The 25,411-nt window shown below is 40.1% G+C and overlaps 1 protein-coding gene across 10 annotated transcripts in view; it reads left to right on the top strand.

The window, feature by feature from the left end:
- The window catches only part of LOC146395993 (uncharacterized), a 544,253-nt gene that overhangs the window by 239,139 nt on the left and 279,703 nt on the right, over positions 1-25,411 (top strand). For 3 of the 10 annotated variants that reach the window (XR_014829614.1, XR_014829613.1, XR_014829621.1), the window contains 2 exons: positions 5,998-6,191; positions 7,079-8,196. The exons of 5 other annotated variants lie outside the window; for them this stretch is intronic. The gene's annotated coding sequence lies outside the window, so the exon portion shown is untranslated. Of the gene's footprint in view, positions 1-5,997; positions 6,192-7,078; positions 8,197-25,411 lie in introns of those variants that run through there. 2 more of the 10 variants (XR_014829615.1, XR_014829616.1) reach the window with 1 other exon arrangement.

The raw sequence follows: 25,411 nt of genomic DNA, 5'->3' as shown, positions 1-25,411 counted from the left end.
TAATCAAGACCTTTTGTTATGCAATGCCTCCTCCTTGCTTAAGAAATTACTCTGCACTGGTCCTATGGTGATCTTTTCAAGCGGTGGGCAAGGAGTTTACACCTCCTCTTGCTAAGAGTGTCCTCCAGGATGCCTTTGATTTCCTAGTGCTACAAGTATTCAGAGGACTTGCTCCCATTTATTCTCACTGCCAAGCATCCTGCGAATTAGGCGGAGGAAGCGGTGCCACTCCAAACTGATAACTGAGAAACTTGAGGCCAGAGTGGGAGGCAGGATCACACACAGTCAGTTTGCTGATGTAGAGCCTAGAACTCAGCCCAAAACACCCAAGATGTTGCTCGTAGGGAAAGATGCAGTGCCAACATTCAAAGCTGTTTCCTCTAAATTTTCCAAAGAATCATCTGCTGGGCACCCTTTTGTACACATACATATATGTGTGCATGAACATATATGTGCACGTGCGCGCGCGCACACACGCGTGCGCGCACACACACACACACACACACACACACACACACAGAGTGGGAACTCATCCCGAGTGAAGGACTTTTAGTTTGAGCAACTACAGATGTTTTGCAGTGTACTAGAGATATGGCCTATAAAATACCTACTAAACACTTTGTCTTTGGCACTGAAAAATGAACTGCTTCTAGAGGTAAGACTGTTTCCCATCACCTGCCATAAATTGGCTCTGGTGTTTGATACTCAAGTTCAATGTGTGCTCTGTCCCACAGGTATATGTATGAGTGAAGGGAGATGAGTAGAAAGGCCATTAGCAACATGTGTTCTCTGAAATGTTGAAGTGCTACTCACTTACATCTTTATGTCTTGAGCTTCTTAGTTTATTAAGAAGTTGATTATTATATTTTAGAGAAGATAAGAACAACTATAAGTGCAGTATGTTTTCTTCTTTTCCCGAATTCCATAGAACACGATATTGATCTTGCATTAGTGACAATGACATTTAGCTTGTTCCATTTTCTAGAATTGTAGAAATAATGGAATGAGCACTTACTCCATGACAGTAGAAGAGGAAGGCTCTCTTTCAACAAAGTAGTAATTAAAAATCACTTGTCAGGAGTTCCCATCATGGCTTGGTGGAAACGAATCTGACTAGTATCCATGAGGCTAAGGGTTTGATCCCTGGCCTCACTCAGTGGGTGAAGGATCCAGGTCATAGACGCGGCTTGGATCCCATGTTACTGTGGCTGTGGCATGGGCCAGCAACTGCAGCTCCGATTTGACCCCTATCCTGGGAACTTCCATATGCTGAGGGCACAGCCCTAAAAAGCCAACCCATGCCCCCCAAAAAAACCCGCTTGTAATAATGTCTTGTAACTCTGTCTGTGTCACCTTGTCACTTTTGTGTATGAGAAAGAAACTTGGGAAAAGTCAATATTTAGTAAAAAAATCTAGTATTTCTTTACATGTTTTGAGCTGACGATTTGAAAAAGCACCAAAAGTTTCTATAAAATGTTTTCTCAACTCTGTAATTGAAGTGAGCAAAAATGAAACTCTCATGAAAATGAGAGATGCCTGTGTTAGTAAAGGAGCAGGTGGAATGGCCACGTCCCATCAGTGGGTTGTCCATAGCAGGCAAGCGTGAATAAACTAACATGTGATGTAAGGCAATGAATCTGAGTGAACTCAAGTGGTTTTTTCCTAATTTTTATATTTTAACCTTGAAAGAGTCCAGTTTTTTGGCTTGAATTTTCATAGTTGAACAAGAGCATTATGTAAATAATTTGCTGGAGACTAAAAAATCTACTGAGAACAAAAGTATAACTTCAGAAATGTGTAGAAATTTGTAGTTTAAAAATATGACCCTAAGTTGTCTTCCATTTTAGGTAAGAAAAGAAGATTGTATTTCCTTTATAAGTGCTTAAAATTATGTTTTGTTCAATTTATATGATACTGTTTAATCATCTGATTTAATTTATCTGTGAGGTTCACAGTTGAGAGTTTTAAATATTCCTTTAGTAAGGGGGAAAGGAAGTCCACATGTTAAGACTTGGATGGGTGTTCTTTTTTCCCAATGACAAGTCAGAAAATAAAAGGTTTCTAATTTTTTGAAACTTGTCACATGTCTAAATCCCTAGACAGGTTTCAGCTACTTAAAACAATGCCAAATCTTACATAGAAAATGTTATAGAACAAAATTGTTATTTCATCTGGATTCAAACCTACTTCTCGCCTTCTGTGTAGTCATCTCTTTTGAATTAGGCACTTAAATCTTCCTTGCAAACCTGAAACCTTTCAGAAACCAGGCTATTTCTACTTTGTTTCTGCTAAGCTTCAGATTTCTCAGAATCTCACATTTTAAAATATCTTCTGTTCTGCTATGAAAGGAAGAACACTGGACTGGGAGTTCAAAGATCTGGTTTCTAGTTCTGGTCTACCTCTGACTCACTGTATGAACTGTAGGCCTCAGTTTTCTTATTTGTGAAATGAGAGAGGAAGTTTCCAAACATGTTGTCCATCACATCATATGAACTGGGAAGGCTTTCTTTTTTTTTTTTTTTTTTTTTTTTTTTGCCATTTCTTGGGCCACTCCCGTGGCATATGGAGGTTCCCAGGCTAGGGATCTAATCGGAGCTGTAGCCACCAGCCTACACCAGAGCCACAGCAACTTGGGATCCGAACCGCGTCTGTGACCTACACCACAGCTCACAGCAACACCGGATCGTTAACCCACTGAGCAAGACCAGGGACTGAACCCGCAACCTCATGGTTCCTAGTCGGATTCGTTAACCACTGCGCCACGACGGGAACTCCCAAGGAAGGCTTTCTTTTTATTTCTTTTAAAAATACATATTTAGAGAGCCTTTAAATTATAAGACCACCTAGAAGAAATGTACAATTTCTAGAAACATACAGCCCACCAAAATCGAATCTGGAAGAAACAGATAATTTGAACAGACTGATCACTAGGAGTGAAACAGAATTTGTAATTTAAAAACAAAGAAAAACTCCCTACAAACAAAAATTCAGGACCTGTTGGCTTCACAGGTGAATTCCACCAAACATACAAAGAGCTTTTACCAATCCTTTCAAACTCTTCCAAAAGATTGAAAAGGAGGGAACACTCCCAAAGATATGCTATGAAGCCACCATCACCCTGATATCAAAACCAGGCAAAGATATCACCAAAAAAGAACATTACAGGCCAATATCTTTGATAAATATAGATGTAAAAATTCTCAACAAGGTATGAGCAAACCAAATTCCAACAACGCATAAAAAAGATCACACACCATGGCCAAGTGGGATTCATCCCAAGTTCACAAGGATGGTTCAACATATCAAATCAATCAATGTGATACACCACCTAAATAAAAGACAAAAGCCACATGATCACCTCACACATCTATGGTCAATTAATCTTTGACAAAGGAGGCAAGAATATACAATGGGACAAAGACAGTCTCCTCAGCATGTGGTGCTGGGAAAGTTGGACAACTGCATGTAAATCAATGAAGTTAGAACACACCCTCACATCTTACACAAAAATAAACTCAAAATGGCTTACAGACTTAAACATAAGACATGACACCATAAAGCTCCCAGAAGAGAACATAGAAAAACATTCTCAGACGTAAATTGTGCCAATGTTTTCTTAGGTCAGTCTGCCAAGGCATTAGAAATTAAAAATGAAAATAAATAAATGGGACCTAATCAAATTTTTGCAAAGCAAAGGAAACCATAAACAAAATGAAAAGACAACCTATGGAATGCGAGAAAATGTTTGCAAAAAATGTGACCAACAAGGGCTTAATTTCCAAAATATGCAAACATCTCATACAACTCAACAAAAACAACAAAAATCCAATTGAAAAATTTGCAGAAGACCTAAATACACATTTCTCCAAGGAGGACAGGCAGATGACCAGTAGGTACATGAAAAGATGTTCAACATCACTGATTATTTGGGAAATGTAAATCAAAACTACAATGAGGTACTACCTCACACCCTTCAAAATGGCCATCATTTAAAAGTCTATAAATTCTGGAGCGGGTATGGAGAAAAGGGAACCTACCTACACTGTTCGTAGGTATGTAAGTTGGTGCAACCACTATGGAAAACAGTATGGAGTTTCCTCAAAAAACTAAAAATAGAATTAACATACAATCCAGCAATTCCACTCCTGGGCATACATCCAGAGAAAACTATAATTCACAAAGATGCATGCATTCCTATGTTCAGTGCAGCACTATTCACAATAAAGAGTGTTAGGACCAACTCCAAATTAATGTGAGCCAAGACATAGAAACAACCTAGATGTCCATTGAGAAGATAAGTGGATAAAGAAGATGTCCTATACATATACAATGGAATACTACTCAGCCATAAAAATAATGAAAAATGCCATTTGCAGCAACATAGATACAGCTAGAGATTCTCATACTAAGTGAAGTAAGTCAGAAAAAGAAAGGTTAATACCATATGATATCACTTATATCTAGAATCTAAACTGTGCTACAAATGAACCTATCTATGAAACAGAAACAGACTCATAGACATAGAGAACAGACTTGTGGTTGCCAAGGAAGTGGGGAGTAGTGGAGATATAGACCAGGAGTTTTGGAGTTAGCAGTGATTCAGAGATATATACATTTATAAATAATATGCATATAGTCCTCTAGTGTTGTCTGCGGTTTGTGTACATTCTGTCTGTTGGGGGTAAATACCTTGGTTCTGGTTAAAACACCTAATGCTGTTGACACCTGTGCCAGGGAGAGTTAGACCAAATACCAGTTAATGTGAGCTGTAAAATGTAGTGTATTTCCCTTTCTCCTGAAAAGAAAATAATAAATTTTTTATTCAAAAAAAAGAGAAAAATCATGTGAGTCATTTTGCCATAGAGTAGAAATGAACACAAAATTGTAAATCAACTATACTTCAATTAAAAAAAAAAGGAAAAAATTATAAATTTACATGTGCTTGTTTTTTTTTTTTTTTTTTTTTTTTTTTTTGTCTTTTGTTGTTGTTGTTGTTGCTATTTCTTGGGCCGCTCCCGCGGCATATGGAGGTTCCCAGGCTAGGGGTTGAATCAGAGCTGTAGCCACCGGCCTACGCCAGAGCCACAGCAACGCAGGATCCGAGCCGCGTCTGCAACCTATACCACAGCTCACGGCAACGCCGGATCGTTAACCCTCTGAGCAAGGGCAGGGACCGAACCCTCAACCTCATGGTTCCTAGTCGGATTCGTTAACCACTGCGCCACGACGGGAACTCCTACATGTGCTTGTTTTAAGAAGTTGAACAGTATGGACATATAAAGAAAAAAATTGAGGAGTTCCCTTTGTGGCTCAGCAGAAAGGAATCTGATTAGTATCCATGAGGACGTGAGTTCGATCCCTGGCTTCGCTCAGTGGTCAAGGATCTGGTGTTGCCATGAGCCATGGTATAGGTCATAGATGTGGCTCAGATCCTGCATTGCTGTGGCTGTGGTATAGACTGGCAGTTGTAGCTCCATTTTGACCCCTAGCCTGGGAATTTCCATATGCAGCAGGTATAGCCCTTAAAAAAAAAAAAAAAGAGAGAGAGAGAGAATGTATGACTGGGTCACCTTGCTGTACAGTAGACACTAGCACAACATTGTAAATCAGCTCTACTTTAAAAATAAACAAATAGGAGTTCCCGTCATGGCTCAGTGGTTAACGAATCCGACTAGGAACCATGAGGTTGCAGGTTCGATCCCTGGCCTTGCTCAGTGGGTTAAGGATCTGGCATTGCTGTGAGCTGTGGTGTAGGTTGCAGACGTGACTCAGATCCCGCGAGTTGCTGTGGATGTGGTGTAGGCCGGCAGCTACAGCTCCGATTTGACCCCTAGCCTGGGAACCTCCATATGCCGCGGGAGCAGCCCAAAAAATGGCAAAAAGACAAAAATAAATAAAATAAAAATAAATAAAAATAATAGTTAAAAAAATTTGATAATGTTGCACTCTTTTCAGACTTAAATAGAAAAGACAACTTACTTCTTTCTCACCCAAAAGATATCCAGAAATAGGATGTCCAGGGCGAGTGTAGTAGCTTCATGATGTCATCAGAAATCAGGCTTCTGTCTCTCTGTTCCACTATCCTCGTTCATAGCTGTCATCTTCAAAGTCATCTCATGATCCGAAAATGGCTGTTGCAGCTCCAGCCAACAGAGACACCCTGAAGGCCAGAAGAAGGAAGAAAGGCAAAGGTAATAAAAAAGAGGTAGAGGAATCCCTCCCATCTGAATTATCTCCCTTTAAGCACACAATTTTGTCTACATCTTATTGGCTGAAGCTAAATTAGATGATCAGAGACATAGCAAGGGAGGCTGGGAAATGTAGTATTTTATTCTGAGGGGCAAGATGCATAGATAGAAACTAGTGATAAAGAGGAAGGAGAGAATGGGTGAAAGGAAGGCAATTGGCAACCTCTTCACCAGTGCATTTGTCCATACTTGGTTTTCATGTTCATACAAACATATACAAATATATAGAGTTTCATTTTGGTGGTTATTTTGTGGTTGTTTATTAAAATGAGTGGAATTGTACATGTTTTTGTATAATTTGCTTTTTTTCTCTTAATATGTTATCGACATCCAACCAGGTCAATAGATTGAGATTAGACTTATTCTTCTGAATAACTATGCGATATCCCATAAAAGGGATTTATTATAATATATTTGACCAATCCCCTACTGTTAAAAATTCAAACTTTCTGTTTCACAAACAAAAAAATGTTGAAGTAAATATACATATATCTTGAGCAATGTTTCTTACATTTGAGAAATTATTAATGCCATCATATACACAAATAAATATTTTGTTTCTGGAATAATAAAACAACTGCAGAGTTCCTCTGTGGTGCAGTACATTAGGGACCCAGCATTGTCACTGCTGCAGCTCAGGCAGCTGCTATGGCAAGGGTTTGATCCTGGCCCAGGAACTTCCACATGCTGCACATGTGGCCTCAAAGAAAAAAAATAAAAAATAAAAAAAAAACTGCATGTGTATCCAACACTCAGTTAAGAAAAAAAACATATTATTTAAAAAATCTCATATACTATTCTCATATAACATTGTGAATTTTCCTTTCCAGATTCATTATCTTGAATTTTTCAATCTTCCGCTTTTCTTTATAATTTTATTACCTGTAAGTATACTCCTAAAAACCTTATTTGGCCCACAGAGTAGGAGAAAATCTTTGCAATGAAGCAACCGACAAGGGATTAATCTCCAAAATATACAACATCTCGCACAGCTTTATATGAAAGATCCAATCAAAAACTTTTCAGAAGATCTCAATGGACATTTCTCCAAAAAAGACAGATAGATGGCTAAAAAGCACATGAAAAGATGCTCAAATCACTAATTATTTAAAGAACTGCAAATCAAAACTACAGTGCACTCCACAGAAAGTCTACAAACAAACGCCAGAGAAGTTGTGAAGAAAAGGGAACACTCCTACAATGTTGGTGGGAATATAAATTGGTGCAGCTACTATGGAAAACAATATGGACGTTCCTTTAAAAACTAAACATGGAACTACCGTACGATTCAGCAATCCCACTCCTAGGCACATATCTGGAGAAAATCATAAATTGAAAAGATATGTGCACCCCAGTATTCATTGCAGCACTATTTACAATAGCCAAGACATGGAAGCAGTCTAAATGTCCATAAACAGAGGAATGGATAAAGAAGATGTGGTACATATGGAATATATATGGAATAATGGAATATAACCCAGCCACAAAAAAGAATGAAATAATGTCATTTGCAGTAACATGGATGGACCCAAAAACTGTCATACTAAGTGAAGTCAGATAGAGAAAGACAGATGTTATATGAGGTTACTAATATATGGAAACTAGTAAAAATTGTATAAAAGAACTCATGCACAAAACAAAAACATACTCAAAGATTTCAAAACCAAACTTATGATTACCAAATGGGGAATGTTGGGGGGAAGGATAAATTGGGAGGTTGGAACTGACATATAAACACTACTGTATATGGAATGGATGCGTAACAAGGACCTACTGTATCGCACAGGGGAATCTACTCAATACTCTGTAGTGACTTATATGGGAAAAGAATCTGAAAAGGAATGGATATATGTATACATATAACTGATTCACTTTGTTCTATATCTGAAACTAATGCAACATTGTGAGTCAACTATACTCCAATAAAATTTTTTACAAAAGTAATTTCTATCATTAAAAAGTGTTTTTAATTTAAAAATTAAATTTGCATTTATTTGAAAAAATATTGTTTGGTTTTGCTGGGTTTTGAACAAACACATCAATGAAGTCGTGTATACTTTGTGACTTTATCTTTTTTGACTGTATATTATTTTATGAGATTTATTGATGCTAAATATGTGAAACTATCATTTATTAATTTTCATTCATATAGAGTAGTAGCCCATTGGATGAATATACCACTTTTTATCTTTTCCTGTGATGATGGACGTTTGTTTGCCCTTTTATTAATAACACAGAAATGCTATTTTATCCATTCTAGTTTCCTCTGATTTTCTTGTGCATATGTGCAAGAGTTTCTCTTGGTTATATAATCTGGAATGCATTTCCATAGTTTTAACATACATGTATTTTTCCCCAAAGTATTTATCCCAAATGCTATCACTGGCAGTTGGTAAACATTCTTGCTGTTGTACATCTTTGTCAAAAGTTAGTAGAATTGGACTTCTAAATTTTTGCTAGGCTGGATACAAAATTGTCTGGAGGGCTTTTTAAAAATTCTTTTGCTGTAGAGATATTGATTGAATAGGCCTGATTTGGTCATTTTATGGAGGGTCCTGGGATCTGTATTTTAATAAATTCCTGGTTGATTCAGATGCTCAGCCACATCTGGAAACATAAGACTAGACTGACTTCTAAGACCTCTTACAGTGTGACTATTTCCAGATTCTCTGTTGCCTTTCATTGCCCATGGTGACGCCATCACCTTGGTCTGGGAGTCTTTCTCTGCAGTGTTTTGCGTTTCCATTTCTCCTTCTTTTCCACCTCCTGAGCCAACGTACAAGCCCTGAATCAGGTCCTTATTACTTTGTGCCAAGATTAGAAATGACATTGAAGGTGGTTATATACACAGACTCTGGAGTGAGTCTGGGTTCAAAAACTGGCTCTGCCCTTTACTATCAGTCATGTATCTTCTCTGAATCTCTATATCTTCAACTATAAAATGAGAATGATAATAAAAGTATCTATCATGTGGGGAATGTGCAGATTAAAGGAGTTAATACATGTAAAGATCTTAAAATGGTATCTGGCACAGGGTAAGCCCTCAATAAAAGTTATCTAGTAGTAGTAATAATAAATAATAGCAAATATTTACTATTATTATTATAGTTCTTGTTACTTCAACAGCCTCCTGGAGGAGTATGGGAATTTGAAAGAGAGAGCCTATTGACAAGCTCTCTTCTAATTCACTTCTCTTCACACCAGAGTGCTAAAATAATCTGCTTGTGCCATTTCATCACATTCTCCACTGCTCAAGAATGTGCAGTGGTTCTTTCTGCATGTGTTGAGGAAATAACTCATCAAATGCTCATGGAAATGTCAGTGGTATGAGGCATTTGCTTTATTTGGAAAAGCAGCCATTTCCCTTTCTTTCTGTTCCACTGTAGTCGGTCTTTGACGGTACTTAGGAAGTGTCTTAGTAAATTGTATCAGTCAAGATTCTGTTTCAGCTTCTTTAACAGAGACCAAATAACAATGTTTGAAACAAGGTAGTTTATTTCTCTCTCACTTAACACCAAGAATCTAGGCAACCTTGGAGGTCAAGTGGCTGTGTTTCATAAAGTCAGACCCTGGTACCATCCCTCTTGTTGCTATACCATTCTCTAGAGCAGGGGTCAGCAAACTTTTCTATAAAGAGCCAGAGAGTAAATATTTTAGGTTTGGTGGGGCCGAATGGTCTCTGTTGCAACTACTCGACTCTGCTATTGGAGCATAAAAGCAGCCATGGGCAATACAAAAATGAATGGGTGTGGTTATCTTCCAGTAAAACTTTATTTAGGGACACTGGAAATTTGAATTTCATATAATTTTCATGGGTCGCAAATGGCTGTCCTTTTTAATTTTTGAACTATTTAAATATATAAAAACCATCCTTAGCTTGTGAGTCATATAAGAACAAGTGGTGAATTTGGCCCATGGACCATAGTTTGCTGATTCCTGTTGCAGGGGGTTACTCAAATCTGCAAGATCAAATATGGTTCACCACCATACCCACATCCCAGCCCCAAAGAGATGGGGACAGAGGCAGCAAATGACAATCATCTTCCTTTAAATGGATTTAGAATTTACCTGCATTGCTTCTGCTCATGTTCTATTGGCCAATGCACAGTCAAATGGCCATGCCTATTTTCAGAGGTATATGGGAAATATAGTCTCTAGCTGGACTTCCATGTGTCTAACTGAAATTTGAGGGGTTTTAATATCAAACAGGGAAAAGAAGAGTATGGATATTCAGAGGCAGTTAGCAATCTCTGCCATAGCAGTTGGGAATTGAATTGGAATAATGACAGAAAGATTATCTCCTAGACTTGGGGTCCCTTTGAAGTTTATCTTCTCGTCATTGCCAGAAATAAGATCTATGAGCTCAGTGACTATAAAACAAATCCCCTTTACTGTCCATGAAGACATGAAGGTTGTAGGACTCAGGTAGAGGGAGAAGGTTGCTGGTCATATGACTGTCAACTATCACTGCAGAAGGTAGTCAGTGTTGTCAAACTATGTGATGAATAATTGTTATTTAACATGAAAAAATGGATTCAGAATTACTTCAGAGCGAAGTTCTTTTTGCTATTTTTTTAATCCTCCATTTGCATTTTTAAGTTAAAAATTGTTGGTATCCGGTAAACTTTAATCTAATCCAACAACCCTTGTTTAGATATTAATATTGAGACTGGCTACCTGACCCCCAGCTCCAAATTTTCAGCTCATATTGGAAGAAGAAGCAAGGGCACATGGATGCCCACCGATCCTGTTCTTCCAATCAGGAAAATAAGAGTGCTATAGATAGACTCAACCTGTAAACTTTCAATCTGACAAGAGATAAAGATCTTTTTTTTTTAACCAAGGTACATTACTCTGAAAAAGCTGAGCTCCTATTGGTAAGGGGAAGTTGTTGGATGGACGGTAAGCTGTCTCTATCCTGTCCCAGTCAATTGTTGAAACATTTATTGAGCACCTACCATGTGCAGGACACTTCACTGAGCCTTAAGAAGGCAAAAATTAATAATATAAAACATCTACTATTGAGAAGTTAATAGTCTGGGGAGGAGACAGATTAGCAAACATATGACACTTGTTTAGTGTGATAATAGAAGCATGTGTAAAGGACAGAAAAAGTTGAAAGCAAATAATGATTGAACCTGACTTTGGGAAGATGAAAAAGGAGGTCAGAGAAGAATTAGCAGAAACCCTGGAAGGAGCATATCATCATCTTCCTCCCAGAGGCTAGAATCTGGTTATGAATGGAGTAGCATTCCATCCTGCATGTATGTGATAGGAAAGTTTTATTTGATATGAAAATGATCACTCAAATGTCTGAGAAAGTGTGTGTGGGTGTGCGGGTGTGTACTCTCACATGCACACATCGCCGGTACCCAGGACTATACCATTTCCCCCAGGAGTCTGAGTTGTACTGCCTGCAGTTGGTTTAATGGGTATTTATTAATCATGGTGTAAGCGCTTCTCCCAGCCACAGGGCCATTTTCAGAAGCCTTTGTCAAAAAATACAATTTGTACGTATATAAAAATATGCATGGAGTATATATGCTCATTTCTCGTATTTGGTGCTCATTTGGTACAAGGTAAAATTAAATGCATTTCTTAGGGTATGGGGGAACATATGCTGGGAAATTACCTTTTTTATTTCTCAAAATTAAACGTCTTGACTATTGTTACTTGGCAGTATTTCTTTTTGATTAACCCGAATGCTGCCTGTGTTTGCATATTGGGCTTAGGACTCATAAACCCCCAACAAGCATGAAAAGCAAGAAGTCGAAGGCTTGGAGAGCATGGAAACACTGAGAGATGACAGGCTTTTGCGGCAGTTGGAAGCTGGGGAATAGATAATTACATCATTGTCTCTCATTCTGTTCCCACGTGGACTTGCTTAAATGTCATTTCCAACCGCAGGTTCTCACTCTTTCCTACCTCGGAAACCTTATGCAACCTGTGCTCAGATCATGAGAGTGGCACCTGGCCCAGAGAGCGCTCCATAGGGAATTCCTATTCAGGCATCACCGGTCTTGACCTGGCTATTGTTGTTTGTGATACTTACTGGTAAAGTTTCTCAATCAATACAACATCAGCCCGAGTTGCTCCTGGGAATGGAAGCCTGCAGCAGCGTACTTAATCTTGGAGCCAGCTTGTGCTCTCTGCTCAGCTGCTAAACTGGGTAGTTGGCCTACTTGATGTGGCATTATTGCTGCTGAGGTCAGATGTGAGCGGCTGGGTGAATGCTGATGAATGGCTGTTTGTGATGAAGCGCCTCTCCCGCCCATAGAGAGACGTTTACTAATGATAGACCATAACCGCACTCACACAAAGATCTGTTGCCGCTCGAATGTGGGTCTTCTGAGTTGGAGGTGTAGAAGGACTGGCATTATTATGGAAGGAAGCTTTGAAAGTGGTGGATTAAACATAGAAAGGGTGGGGAGAAGCGTGGGGACTGTTGCAGTATTTTAAACGATGGTAAATGAAGTTTTCTCTCCCTGCTTAGAGAAGGCAGCTGTTACACACACGCTCCATGACTTCACATTGTCTTTTCTCTTCCCATCTACCCTTTGTTTTAGCAAGACTTCTAGACAGTCTGGAGAAAAATAAATGGGAAATGATTTTAATTTTATTAAAATGGACCATTATGATATGTTCATCATGGAAAGAGTAATTATTCAGAATGTGAAGCATGGATTTGGCAGTTAACACCCACTAATATGAGGCAAAATTAATATCTAAATAATAATTGAACATGGCATTTACCCCCTATTGTTTAGAATATAACACTCTGAAGCCTGAATAATTCTAAAATGGTCGTCCTGTAAGAGGTTGCAGTGCATTATTTATCCAGCTATTTCCTGTTCAGTCCAATCCTTTTTTTAGTAATCAGACAAAGAAAAAATAAAAATGCTTGGCATGACCTAAATATTCTGTCTGTTATAAATGAAGGCAGGTTTCTCTGTAAATAAATAGACTACAAGATATTGTCAAGACAATAATCAAAAGTGTAACTGCAGGGTTCACGTAGAATCTATACCAAATCAGACGGCTTCATTAAATACTTGATTACATGACAATTATGTAATAGGAGAGTGATAATGGACTTTTCGCAGGTGTTATTAGCTTACCAAGACTTTGGACTGTGCATTTAAGAAAGGTCTGTGAATAGTAGTTGCATGTTTTGGACAGAGTCCCCGATTTATTCATTTTCTAGCCCAGAACTTAGCACAGTGCCTCATGCAAAGAAGGTCTCCTGTAAGTATGTATGGAATGAATGGAATGAAAAGGAAAAGGAAATGAAGTAGAAGGTGGTTCTGGGAGTAAAAGAACCCATGCTCTTCCAACTCTGCAAGGTTATATTTTTCCATCTCCCTAATGCTGAGGATTAGGCTATACTAATGACGTTACACCACTAATGTTTTGCCTGAATGCTGTGAAATAATTTTTTCAAATATTTCAATTCACCTTTATGATCGTACTTGTTTGTATGGCAACCAGTCCTTACCAGTGTGCAGAGATCATTTGGCTTTTGCATTTTCCATGACTGATACAGTCTTTTTAAATGCACTCCAAACCTCCTGTATGGCCCAGGCAGAGTGGGCATGGGGAACACCTAAATCCAAATTGTTAAATTTAGTCCCAAGCAACAATTTCAATAGACTGTTTAGGTATTGCAGACTTTCTGATTTTCTGTTTCTTCTTCTGTGCCCCTCAGTTAGAGCTTTGTGGGTGTCTGGAGAGAAGGGTTTCCTCAACCTCTTGGTGGTGAGGAAGAAGGTATTTTGGCTGACTGGCTCAGGTCATTGCATTGCCCTCAAGTACCTGAGAAATGGATATTCTGGGTCCTCCAAATCTCTGGGTGTCCTGATGGCATCCAGTGCTAACTTCTGCAGCAGCTTTGAACTTGTGGTCTGTTCATTTGGCCCCATCTCTGTCTGGTGGATTGGCTCCAGCTCGATCTTGTAGACTCTGTGCATGCACCAAAGCCTGGCTGTTCTTCCCGTTTTTTACCAGCCCAGGAAGCCTCCCCTATATATCGTGCTGTCAGGGGCTCCTCAGCCTCCACTGTGGGGATCTTCCACATGGGACCCCTGTATTGGCACAGGCCCTCTTGTGGTGCAGAAGAGATCGTGTGGGGCTGGCTCTTCCAGGCACGGGCGATTCAGGAGTGCTAACTCAGGTGCTTGCTTTGGCCATCAGCTGCAGCTGTAAAGACATCCTGTGAGGGGATCTGCTTCCCAAAGCTCACATAAAAACTGGAGAGAACACCTCTCTGCTTTTGACTTCCCTAAACCCATCTTCCATGCAGAATGGGGCACTCAGAAGATGTATATCTCTTCCCCTTACCTCCAGCCTCCTCTTTCCCAGTAAGCCCTCAAAACATGCAGGATGAAGACTGTTCCCTCTCCCAGACATAGAGCTTCTTCTCCTCCTTCCCAGCTGTCATTCCCTGTGTTTCCCTGAATCTATAATAGTGATACAGTGGGGGAGAATACAAGTGAAGGGAAGGAGGAATAATAAACTTAACAGTTTTTGACGTATTATCCCCCTGATATGTAACTTCTTTGTTTCACTTCTCTTCTCTCTGGTTGCAGTATTTTTCCTGCACACCTTAGTAATGCACAGCCAAATCCATGGTTGAACCTGAGTTCTGGGTTCCCTGTAACATTTGGCATCATATGAAGTGTAGTGATTTGAATGATGGCTTTCAAAAAGATGTGTCCACATCTCGGAAACTGTGAATGTTCTCCTATTTGGGAAAAGGATCTGTGTAGATATAATGAAGCTAAGGATCTCAAGATGAGATCATTCTGGATTATCCGGGTGCACAGAGAAAACATGGAGAAGGCATAAGGTCATGTGAAGATGGAGGCAGAGATTGGAGTAAGTGGCCAGAGGCCAAGGAATGCCAACAGCCTGTAGAAGCTGGAAAAGGCGAGAAATGAGTCTTCCTACAGCCTCTGCTGCTAACACCTTGATTTCAGACCTCCAACCCCCAAAACTACAAGAGAATAAATTTTTGTTGTTTTAAGCCTCTCAATTTGTGGTAATTTGTTACAGCAGCCACAGGAAACTGATAATTGAGGTGATGTCAAGTTGGCTTCCCCAGCCGTCATTCTTTGATTATGAACTTTGTGAGAGGTCAACAAATCCGTTCTGACTGGTGTCCATGCAATGTTTCTCAATTGCTTCCCTATGCTATTTAGTTTTTCTCAGAAATATCCTTATTATTAATTTTATAAACATTTACTGAGCATTTACTAGGTGCCAAACATAGGAGACAAATTAAAGATGACCCCGTCCTTTCCCTTCAAGAGATTATATGCCTGTGTCTATTTGTGTAAGAACACAGTGACGTGTCTTTAGTTTACTCTGGAGTTGGGATTCCAAATGGACCTCTTTTTATGCCTCTTTTCCCATCCAGCAGAGTAATGTCTATACCAATCTGAACCAAAACATTTCAATGATTTTCATGCCAGCCCAGTTTTCAATCCTTCTTCCCAGGATCATCAAATTATTCCCTGTTTTCTAACACCAACTTCCCAGAATAACAATAATAAGGACAAATATCTCTAGATAATAAGATAACCTGGGAATTAAAGCATGTACCAGCATTCATTTTGCAGTGATTAGGCTGTGTTGGCTGGACTAGGCTGGATAACAAGTACTAATCAAGGTACACAAATGCAGATTAGTGCAATTCTGGGACTATCCGTGGGAACCTTCAGAGATCACCAAGATCATTAAGTTCAAACACAGATTTGGTCTTAGGCACATCTTTAATTTATCAAGAGCTCTGTGAGGGCTGGGTTTACGTGATAAACTGCATCCTGTTGGATCTCCAGGGTGCACTTGGGACCATGGGGCAAGAATTATGGATGGATGTGGGTATTGGGTGATCTTAATACAAAGAGAAATGAAGGCCAAAAAGCCAAATATCCAGTGATTCTATATATATTTTAAAAGATAGCAAGAAACTGAGAATCTAGGACTGAGCCAGTGATCCAAGCCACCTCTTGCTTCCAAGAGAGAAAGGATTGCACAGAAGAAACAGCTTTGGAGTAAAGCAGAATTGGCTTTAAATCAGGCTCCAACACATAATTTGGGGCAGGTGCCCTCTGTGCTTCAGTTTTGTCACCTGAAAAACTGAGAAACCATTACTTACCTTTTAAGCTTATTAAATTAGTAAAACTAGCATTTGTAAAATGCCTGGCACTATGCCTGGCCCTTAGTGGTCAATTGATGAGAGAAAACTGTTTTTATTATTCCCCATCTTACTCCTGTCTGTTTTAACTGAAGCAGCAGGAAACAAGGAATGTCAGATGAACACTTGTACTGATACAGAGAGTAGGAGCCTTTCTGTAAGGAAAAAGGGGATAAAAATGAGAGATAAGGGCCAATCAGCCAAGAGGCATCCGAGTATACAGGCAGTTGCTGAGCCTGGCATAGGAGTCAGGAAACCTGGGTTTTTGCCCAGATCCTGCTCATCTACTGGGTGACCCGGGGGAAATAATGTAATGCCCTGTGTCTCAGATTCCTTATTAATAAAGTGTAGGATTTGAACTAAATTAGTATTCTTAAATACCCATCTGAGAACTAATGCTAGTTCATGACCAAGTTTTCATTGGCATATATTAAACTAAGAAAAATAAGGGGACTCAAGGCAGTTTTTCATTGCACTAAACTGATCACATTCAAGAGACTGCCTCTAGGGAGTTCCCATTGTGGTGCAGTGGTTAATGGGTCCGGCTAGGATTCATGGGGTTGCAGGTTTGATCCTGGGCCTCGCTCGGTGGGTTAAGGATCTGGTGTTGGCTGTGGTGTAGGCCACAGATGCAGCTTGGGTTCTGCTTAGATCCCTAGCCTGGGAACCTCCATATGCCGCAGGAAGCAGCCCTAGAAAAGGCAAAAAGCCAAAAAAGAAATGTTTCAAAAAAAAAGAGAACTGCCTTTAATCTGAAATTGTATTTGTCCTGAGTTTTGATATTATGAAGTCCTTTCTTTTAAGAAATGGTGGTGATAGTAGACAGCAACTGCATCTTGGCAAAATAGAAAGAAATATCGGGGGGGGGGGACTTATAACTGTCCCAAAGTTGTTGGTCTTTTTCTTTTTTAAACTCATTGAACCATAAAATCCCGAGACTTGGGAGCCACTGAGCTAGATGATCTCAAGTGCTTTTTATCTATAAAACCTCTGACCCTACATAGTACCACTAATAATATTTTTGCTCTTCAGTCACTTGCTGGAATGAGGAGGACTTGCTCCAAGACAATATAAAGTAGGGGTTTCAGGTATCAGAGAAGTATGATTTGAGAAGGGAGTGCTGAAGCTCGTGTGTCAGAAAAGGGGCAGAGCTATTGGTAGTACGGTGGCCATGTGGGGAGAAAGGTCCTGAGATCTAGAAATAAGACCTGTCCATCATGGTTGAACTGCTCTTTGGAGGTAGAGATAACTTGAGATAAAATTTTCCACTTTTTAAAAATTTTGCCAAGATGCAGTTGCCATCTACCATCCCCATCATTTCTCAAAAGAAAGGTCATTATAACATCAGAAAGTGAGGAAAGACATGATCTCAGAGCAAAAGACAGTCTTTTGAATGTCATCAGGTTAGTGATGTGAAAACCTACAACTGATGCAAAGAACCCCATCTGGTCCATTCATAGCATGGTGTCCAGAGGACATGTGGGCAGGTGACCCAGGAGAGTCCAACCAGAAAGCAGGACTCTATCTGCTAAGTCAAGAGAGGAGGGTGGCAGGAAATCTCAGAGCAAGGAGCTGGGACTAAGCCAGCATCAGAGAGGCTGAGCAGCTGGATGTGATGTTCTCAGGAACTTGCCTCTAGTCCTGGGGAGGGGCAGATGGATGGATGATAAGAATAAGGTGGGACCCCATTCCGGGAGAACCTGGGGAAAAAACCTGGTTATTAAGCTGATAAATCAGGCACCAAGTTTCAAGAATACGAGCCAGTTACTCAAACTGTGAGACAAGAGCATGGAAGTGAGATGCAGGATCAGAGTGATACTGAGCTTTGGAACTAGGGCTACTCCAAGGTCTCAAACCTGATCACCGTATTCAGATCATCACTGACTATGTTCCACCCCTAGATTGTGATATCATTTCATGGGCTTTGTCCTAGATGTTGGCATTTTAAAATAAAGCTCTCTCAGGTGTGCAACCAGGATTGAGAGCCCTGGGCTATTCACAGCCTCCGTGGAAAGGACAGAATCTGAGCTGACAGGAGAAAGCCGAGATCTGGGTGGGTCTACAGGTGAACACCAGGCTGTCCTGACAGTGGGGGAAGTAAATGCAAAGGAGGAGAAGAGGCAGCAGGAGGGTATTGAGCACATGTGCAGGAGTTGCTCTGTGGCTGTCTGGACAGGCTCAGGGAGAAACTAGTTTGCTGAAAATTTCAGAGGTCTTTGCTATTCACTGGTATAAGCTAACACCCCGTTGGGGAGCACTGGCTTAGCAAATATAGCTTTGTGTGTGTTAATTGCTTCAGTAGATGTAAGAAGCATGACAGGTATTCACTCAAGCAGAAAGAGCAGAATTTCTCAGATATCTTCCACTCATTTTATTCAAAATTGAAAGGATATTCTGCCGTCAGCTGGGGCATTCTGCTCTGCACAGGAAACCCCAAACCTTTATCACCAGCCTGAAGGTCTTAAGCTGGAAACCTGAAGAAATAGGCATAGCACTGGTCATTTCTACTGTTAGAAGTCAAATATTGAATTCTGATTTGAAGCCATAGCAATAAAAAGGTCAGGTGAACTTTTTTTGCTTTAGTTAGTTTTGCCAAGCAAAGGAAAGACACCCCAGAGACCATTAGAAGATCTTGAGAACCTTTCAGTGGGAGATGTATGATATCAAATACAAAAATAATAATAACAACAGTAGGAGTCAATATTTACTAAGTGCTTACAGTCTTAGTCGTCACAGGCTGTTATAACAAAATACCACAGATTGGGTAGCTTACTCAATAGAAATGTATGGTTCACTGTTCTGGAGGCTGGGAAGTCCAAGATCAAGGTGCCTGCGCATTTGGTTTCTGGTGAGAGCTTTCTTCCTGGCTCTTCGGTGGCTGCCTTCTCACTATGTCTTCCTAAGGCAGAAAGAGAGGAGTCACCTGGCTGGTGTCTTTTCTTATAAGGACACAAATGCCATCAGAACCTGTTATGACCCATTGTTGTGACCTCCTTTAACTCTTTAATTCCTTCCTTGTAGGACCTATCTCCTAACATAGGCTTCAACATCTGAGAGTTGTTTTTATTTTTTATTTTTTGGAGGGGGCGTGCACAATTCAGTGTATAGCACTTCCTCTGTGCTAGCATTTTTGTTTTAATTTAATAGCTGCAGCCATGGCATATGGAAGTTCCCAGGCCAGGGACTGAATCCGAGTCACAGCCGTGACTCATGCTGCAGCTGCAGCAACCCTGGATCCTTTAACCCACTGTGCCGGGCTGGGGATAGAACCCATACCTCCACAGCGACCCAAGCCACTGCAGTCAGATTCTTCATGCACTGTGCCACAGAAGGAACTCCCATGCTAGCTTTTTAAAAATAACTTTATACATGTTAGATAATTTAATCTTTATAATCCTGTAAGAAAGATACTTTAATTATCCCTATTTTATAAGAAAGGAAACAGGTGCTCAGAGAAGTTAAGCATCCTGCCCAAGGTCATGTGGCTGTCAGTAATCTATTTTAAATATCATGTGTATGAAGAAATGAAGAGATGAACACACTGCTAATACTTCCCCTGACCCTTGTAGAATATGTCCTCTAGGATGTGTCGAATTCCCCGAGGACTCTAAATAGCTACCATGCTCTGACACCTATGATTAGAAGGCCAGCGCTGGAGATATTTGTCCCTTATACCCTCTCTCTTTACAGTGAACCAAAAGCTCGATTCAAAAGTACAGTCTCACATTTTTTAATACTCTTAGGTCAGTTCTGCATCACTTACATATTGAACCCACACTTATTATCAAACACTGACACCTTTTTCTCTTCTTAAAGAGTTTGAGGAAGCCGGACATATTTATAAATAATTGCAATGCAGTGGAATGTGTTGTATGTTGAGATATTGTATACAAACAATACAGTGATAATTGTAATCATAAATGTCCAGTATATCAAGAAATGAAGCTGTAGAAGCCCTGCTAACATTTTCCCTGATCCTTGTAGAACAAGTCCTCTTGGTTATGCCAAATTCCCTGAGGACTCTAAAGAGCTGATGAGCTCTGACACCCACGATAAGGTTACCGAGATCTTGTGCTTCTCCCAGTAAGTATTCTTACTAATAATTACATTAAGAACCAAAACATACGATAAGCTCATCATGTGCCTGGAATCATTCTAAGTGCTTCCAATACATTACGTTCTCACTGGACTCACTGAACTCCTAGGAGTTCTGAAGTATTATCATTCTCATTTTTGAAGAGAAATCTGAGACTTAGTTATTAAGTACTCTATTCAAGGACACGTGGCTAAATGAGTTCCAGTCAAAGCCAGGAGTTGAACTGAGGCTTAAAACAAGGCAGTTTGATTTTTCAGTGCCCACTCGTAAGCCTCAGAACATGCCAAGTTCTGATCATCACATTTAGGTAGTACGAGTACTCCATTGACTTCCTGAAACAGTAGCAGGGAAGAGGTGGGGGCGTTATCTCACACACCTATCTCTAAATTACTTTTAATTGTTTTGTCATTTTTGACTTAAGTACAAATGGGGATTTTTGCCATGAAAATTGTGCCTTCTGTTTCTGACAATTCTCATGCTTGTTGGGAAACCCCCTTTTGTATGCTTTATATTTTCAGATTACAAAAAAAATAATTCTTTACAGATGCAAATTCATTCCTTCAAAGAGTAATGAACAGGACTTGACATTTGCCTAAAAGAGCTCACAGCCACTCCTCTCTAAACACTGTAGACTTTTCCATTAGAAATTACATATATAAAATGTTTGGAAATAAATGATAAATGATAGTAGTTATTATGCAGAAAAAAACACCTCAATGGCAATGATTATCATATTTAAAATGTTTCAAATTTCATTGTTGTCTGTCTGGTCTAGCATGCCAGGACTGGATCTCTATATCCTCTGAGAGAAATCTTTAAAGTTAGTATGGAAGAGAATAGCTTGGGCAGGATGAAAAGGGATTTCTAGGCAAAATCTGTATCAGGTTATGTTATTCTGAGAATATACATCTCTCTCTCTCTCACACACACACACACACACTCAGAGAGAAATCCTTAGCTTATAATAGGCAGATACCTCTGAATGGGTTAAAAATAAACACAAGCCCTCAGGAAAAAAGGCCGAAACAGTAATGACAGTTTTGAAGTATCCAGTACCTGTTGTGACAGGAATAACAAATTAATTGGGACTATAACGGATTCTTTGTAAAGGTGAAGTAAACACACTTGACTGTATATTTTTCACCATCAGTTAAGTCTCAATTGGTTCTAAAAATAAACAGAAGACATTGAACAGTTTTAATGGATTCTGACACCTAGGTATTATGCTGTCACTCCAGTATAAATGAATCATAACTTTGGACTGCACCTAGGAATTACTACACATTTGGAGAAAATTTATGGTACACCAAGCTTTGAATCATGATGTGATATCAAAACTAAAGTCAAAAGAGGAAAAAAGCTGGGCATAAATTATTATCCTCAATCCCATATGTATCTTCCAGAGCAACAGGTAAAGGTTTGAGGATTTAGGAGAACTGCCAATAATTATCATGGGTGCTGAAGCAAATTTACCCTTCTGAAAGTAGCTTGTAATAAAAAAAAAAATTCCAGCAGAAGGTCAATCTTGTACATGTGACAGAGATGTTTCATTTCTCCTTTGTGTGTGCGTCCCTCTGTCCAGCTAGACTCCTCTTGAGAGCATGAACAGTTCTGCACTCTTAGGTACCTCTCAGGGGCCACACATTTCTATTTTCATTAAAAGGACTGGTCTTGGGACCAGTTCATTCGCTAAATAGACGACTGTCGTAACCATAATCAGTCAAGCTCACTGTTCCCAGTGACATAGACAAAAATCTGTACTTCTTGCTTTTCAGTGAACAATTGGCATGGTCTAGACATTGCCTTGAAGTCTGTACTAATCGTGGAAGACAGCCAGAGGATATGCCATTTTGAAAAGAGAACTCTCTGAATGGATAATGTGATATGTTTGAGACTCCAAATGTATCACTAGAAGATTGTTAAATGTCCATATTTGGTTGAAATATTAGGTTTTAAAGAAAACAGTGCCAGAATTCCCTGGTGGCACAGTGGGTTAAGGATACAGCACTGGGTCACTGCTGTGGCACGGGTTCAGTCCCCGGCCTAGGAACTTCTGCATGCCACGGGCATGGCCAAACATATAAAGAGCACAGTGCCTATAGATACCAGATTCAGACACCAGGAGAACATTTTTATGAAGTGTTTGTACTGCATGATAGAAATAAAAATACTATACATTTGTATGGCATTTAGCATTTTTTAAAAGCACTTTCATCAATAAAACTTTATTCTCTCTTCAGTACAGCAATAGGGCTGGCATATTTTGCCATTTTACAGGTAAAGAACTGGAGACAGAAAGGTTAACTCAGTTAGTGAAGAAATAGATATTAGAATGCTGGTCTTTGCTTGTTGGACCAGTAGACTTTCTAGTTTATTTATTTTACCTTTGGATAAATAGAGCACAATCTAACTTTTGCTTGATGCTGTACATTTTGGCAGACAAGGCAGGTAGGCTTATTCTCATCTTATAGAAAAGAAAACTAGTGATCTGAGAGAGAAAGTGAATTGTCCATATTTCCTTGGCTAGTAAGTGGTAAAAATCAGCAAGAGAAACTCCTGCTTTTCCCAAAAGCCTTCACACATGCATTGGCTCCTGAAATCTGGCCTGTTACATCAGGCCACTCTCTTCTCACCAGTTTACTACATTCTCATGGTTCCAAACAACCCTGTTAGTTAAGTCATTGGGTTGGTTACATTTTCTCTGAGAAACTTAACAACCTGCCACAACTGAGGCCTTGCATCCTGGAATACTGGTTGAAGGCTAACCAAACATAACCTTTTTCAGTTGGCTTATAAGTTGATACTCTCTGATGTTTGAAGAAAAACATGCCAAGAAGGTTCTCGTCCTTTTTTTTTTTTTTTTTTTTTGTCTTTTCTAGGTCTGCTTCCCCAGGGCACATGGAGGTTCCCAGGCTAGGGGTCTAATCGGAGCTGTAGCCACCGGCCTATGTTACAGCCACAGCAACGCAGGATCTGAGCCGCATCTGTGACCTACACCACAGCTCACAGCAATGTCAGATCCTTAACCCACTGAGCAAGGGCAGGGATCGAACCAGCAACCTCATGGTTCTTAATCAGACTCGTTAACCACTGCGCCAAGATGGGAACTCCCCAAGGTCCTCATCTTTTAATGATAAATCTTTCAACTATCAGACAAGTTAAGATGTCTTTAAATAAAGGTCTACGTGTCTTTGTGATAAGTAGCTGGTAGGGGTTCTGACCTGACCCAGAGGAGGAGACAAATTCCACACACGGAGGGAGAGTGAGAATAACGCCTGGAGAAATGGTGGGGTGTGTGAGGTCAGAAACAGAAATGACTAGAAAGAGGCAGAATGGAGCACCCCCACCTCCCCACCCCCTGCCCCAGGGCACCGGGCCAGCCCCGGGGAACTCTTCCATCACCCTGGCCTTGCACACCAGCTGGTGTGGGGACACTGTCGGTGTTTGCTGCCTCCTCGCTTCCAGGCTGCCATTTTGATACCCGCGTCCTGAAATGGCATCTACATGTTTGCGATGTTCACTGGAACTTCTGGGCTTAATCCATCCCTTATGGCTACGTGTGCAGTTTCAGTTTCGATGCCAGCCTCTCCGCATTGACCTTGTACAGTTATAAATGTTTTAACGTCCATAAAAAAATAAAAACGTGTGCTCCCATAAAGAGCAGCAAACAGAAAACACAGTAAGTAGTAGGAAGATTTGAGGCCGTGCAACACTAGTCTCCATAAGGCCGACGTTTCTGTGAGCTTCCACCGCATCCCTGAAGTTTAATGGCTGTGAATACGGTTATCGCTGGCTTTTTAGAGGGCATTATATTAGTGTGACCGTCGGTAAGTACCGAACTCGCATTTTTATTTCCACTGCGAAAGAGATCGTTTCCTATGCTCCTTTAGAAAGGGAAATGGGGCTTTGCAGCTTTTTTAACCCTCTGGAAAATAAACTGCAGCTGCAGTATCAGTATTCACAGTCCACCCGCTTCTGAGGCTTTCCGAGCTTTACTTCTGTTAGGAAAATGTGCTGTTGATGCTCAAGCGCAAGTTTCCTGGTGTTTTTGTTTTTAAGATTAAAAAACACTGGAGAGGGAAAACAAAGCTTTTAAAGCTTCGTAAAAGGTTGTGAGTTCACTCCTTTCTGTTTCTCAGGGTTATAAACAGGGTTCCAGAAAAGGCTCCATCTCAGAGCTGAGAGAGCAGGCAGATATTTAAAGGGGTAGCACCTTAACTTGTCAATTTTGAGAATACCAAATGATCCTGGAGGTTTTTTATTCCTTTAATCAGCTGTAATTTTCAGCTCTGATGCTGTCTGACAGGCTTCATCTCAACCCCCCTGCAGCATTGCTCCTCTGACTTCTTCGCTGAGAGATACAAATAAGGGGGAGGGGAGCTGAAAACTGAACTGACAGCATAAATTGGATGGGATCTCACCAACCTATTGTACTGGTGCCGCAGTCGGAGGGGGTGAAGGGGAAGGGTTGCAAGGATGCCCGCTTCATGGAGGAGGGTCCCACGCCAAGACTTTTTACATTTTTTCTCTTTTTTTTCCTCCCTCTCTCCTCTCTTCCTCCTTCCTTCTCTTTCTCATCAGTTTTTAAACCCATTTCTGTCCTTCTTACCTTTCTTTGGATAATAGGCACACACATTTTGGAAGCAGGAGAAAATGCGATAGGCGCATATGCGCATATGCATATCCATGCACACACGCATATATGTACATATATAATAACTCATACAGAGAGAGACAAGCACATACGCGTACACACTTACAGCGGAATTAATACCTTGTGCATTGAACAACAACAATAATAGTAGTAGTGGCTACTATTTATACAGGGCTGTGTACCAGCCACTGTGGTCAGTGCTTAACAAAGCATCATCT

Source organism: Sus scrofa, chromosome 15, assembly GCF_054392235.1.
Source record: "Sus scrofa isolate SSC_HxYL_T2T_F1_AM1 chromosome 15, Sscrofa_HxYL_maternal_Yorkshire_Landrace_v2.0, whole genome shotgun sequence".
Classification (NCBI taxonomy): Eukaryota; Metazoa; Chordata; class Mammalia; order Artiodactyla; family Suidae; genus Sus; species Sus scrofa.
The sequence above is the reverse complement of the archived record's forward strand: the minus strand, read 5'-3'. Positions and strand labels throughout refer to the sequence as shown.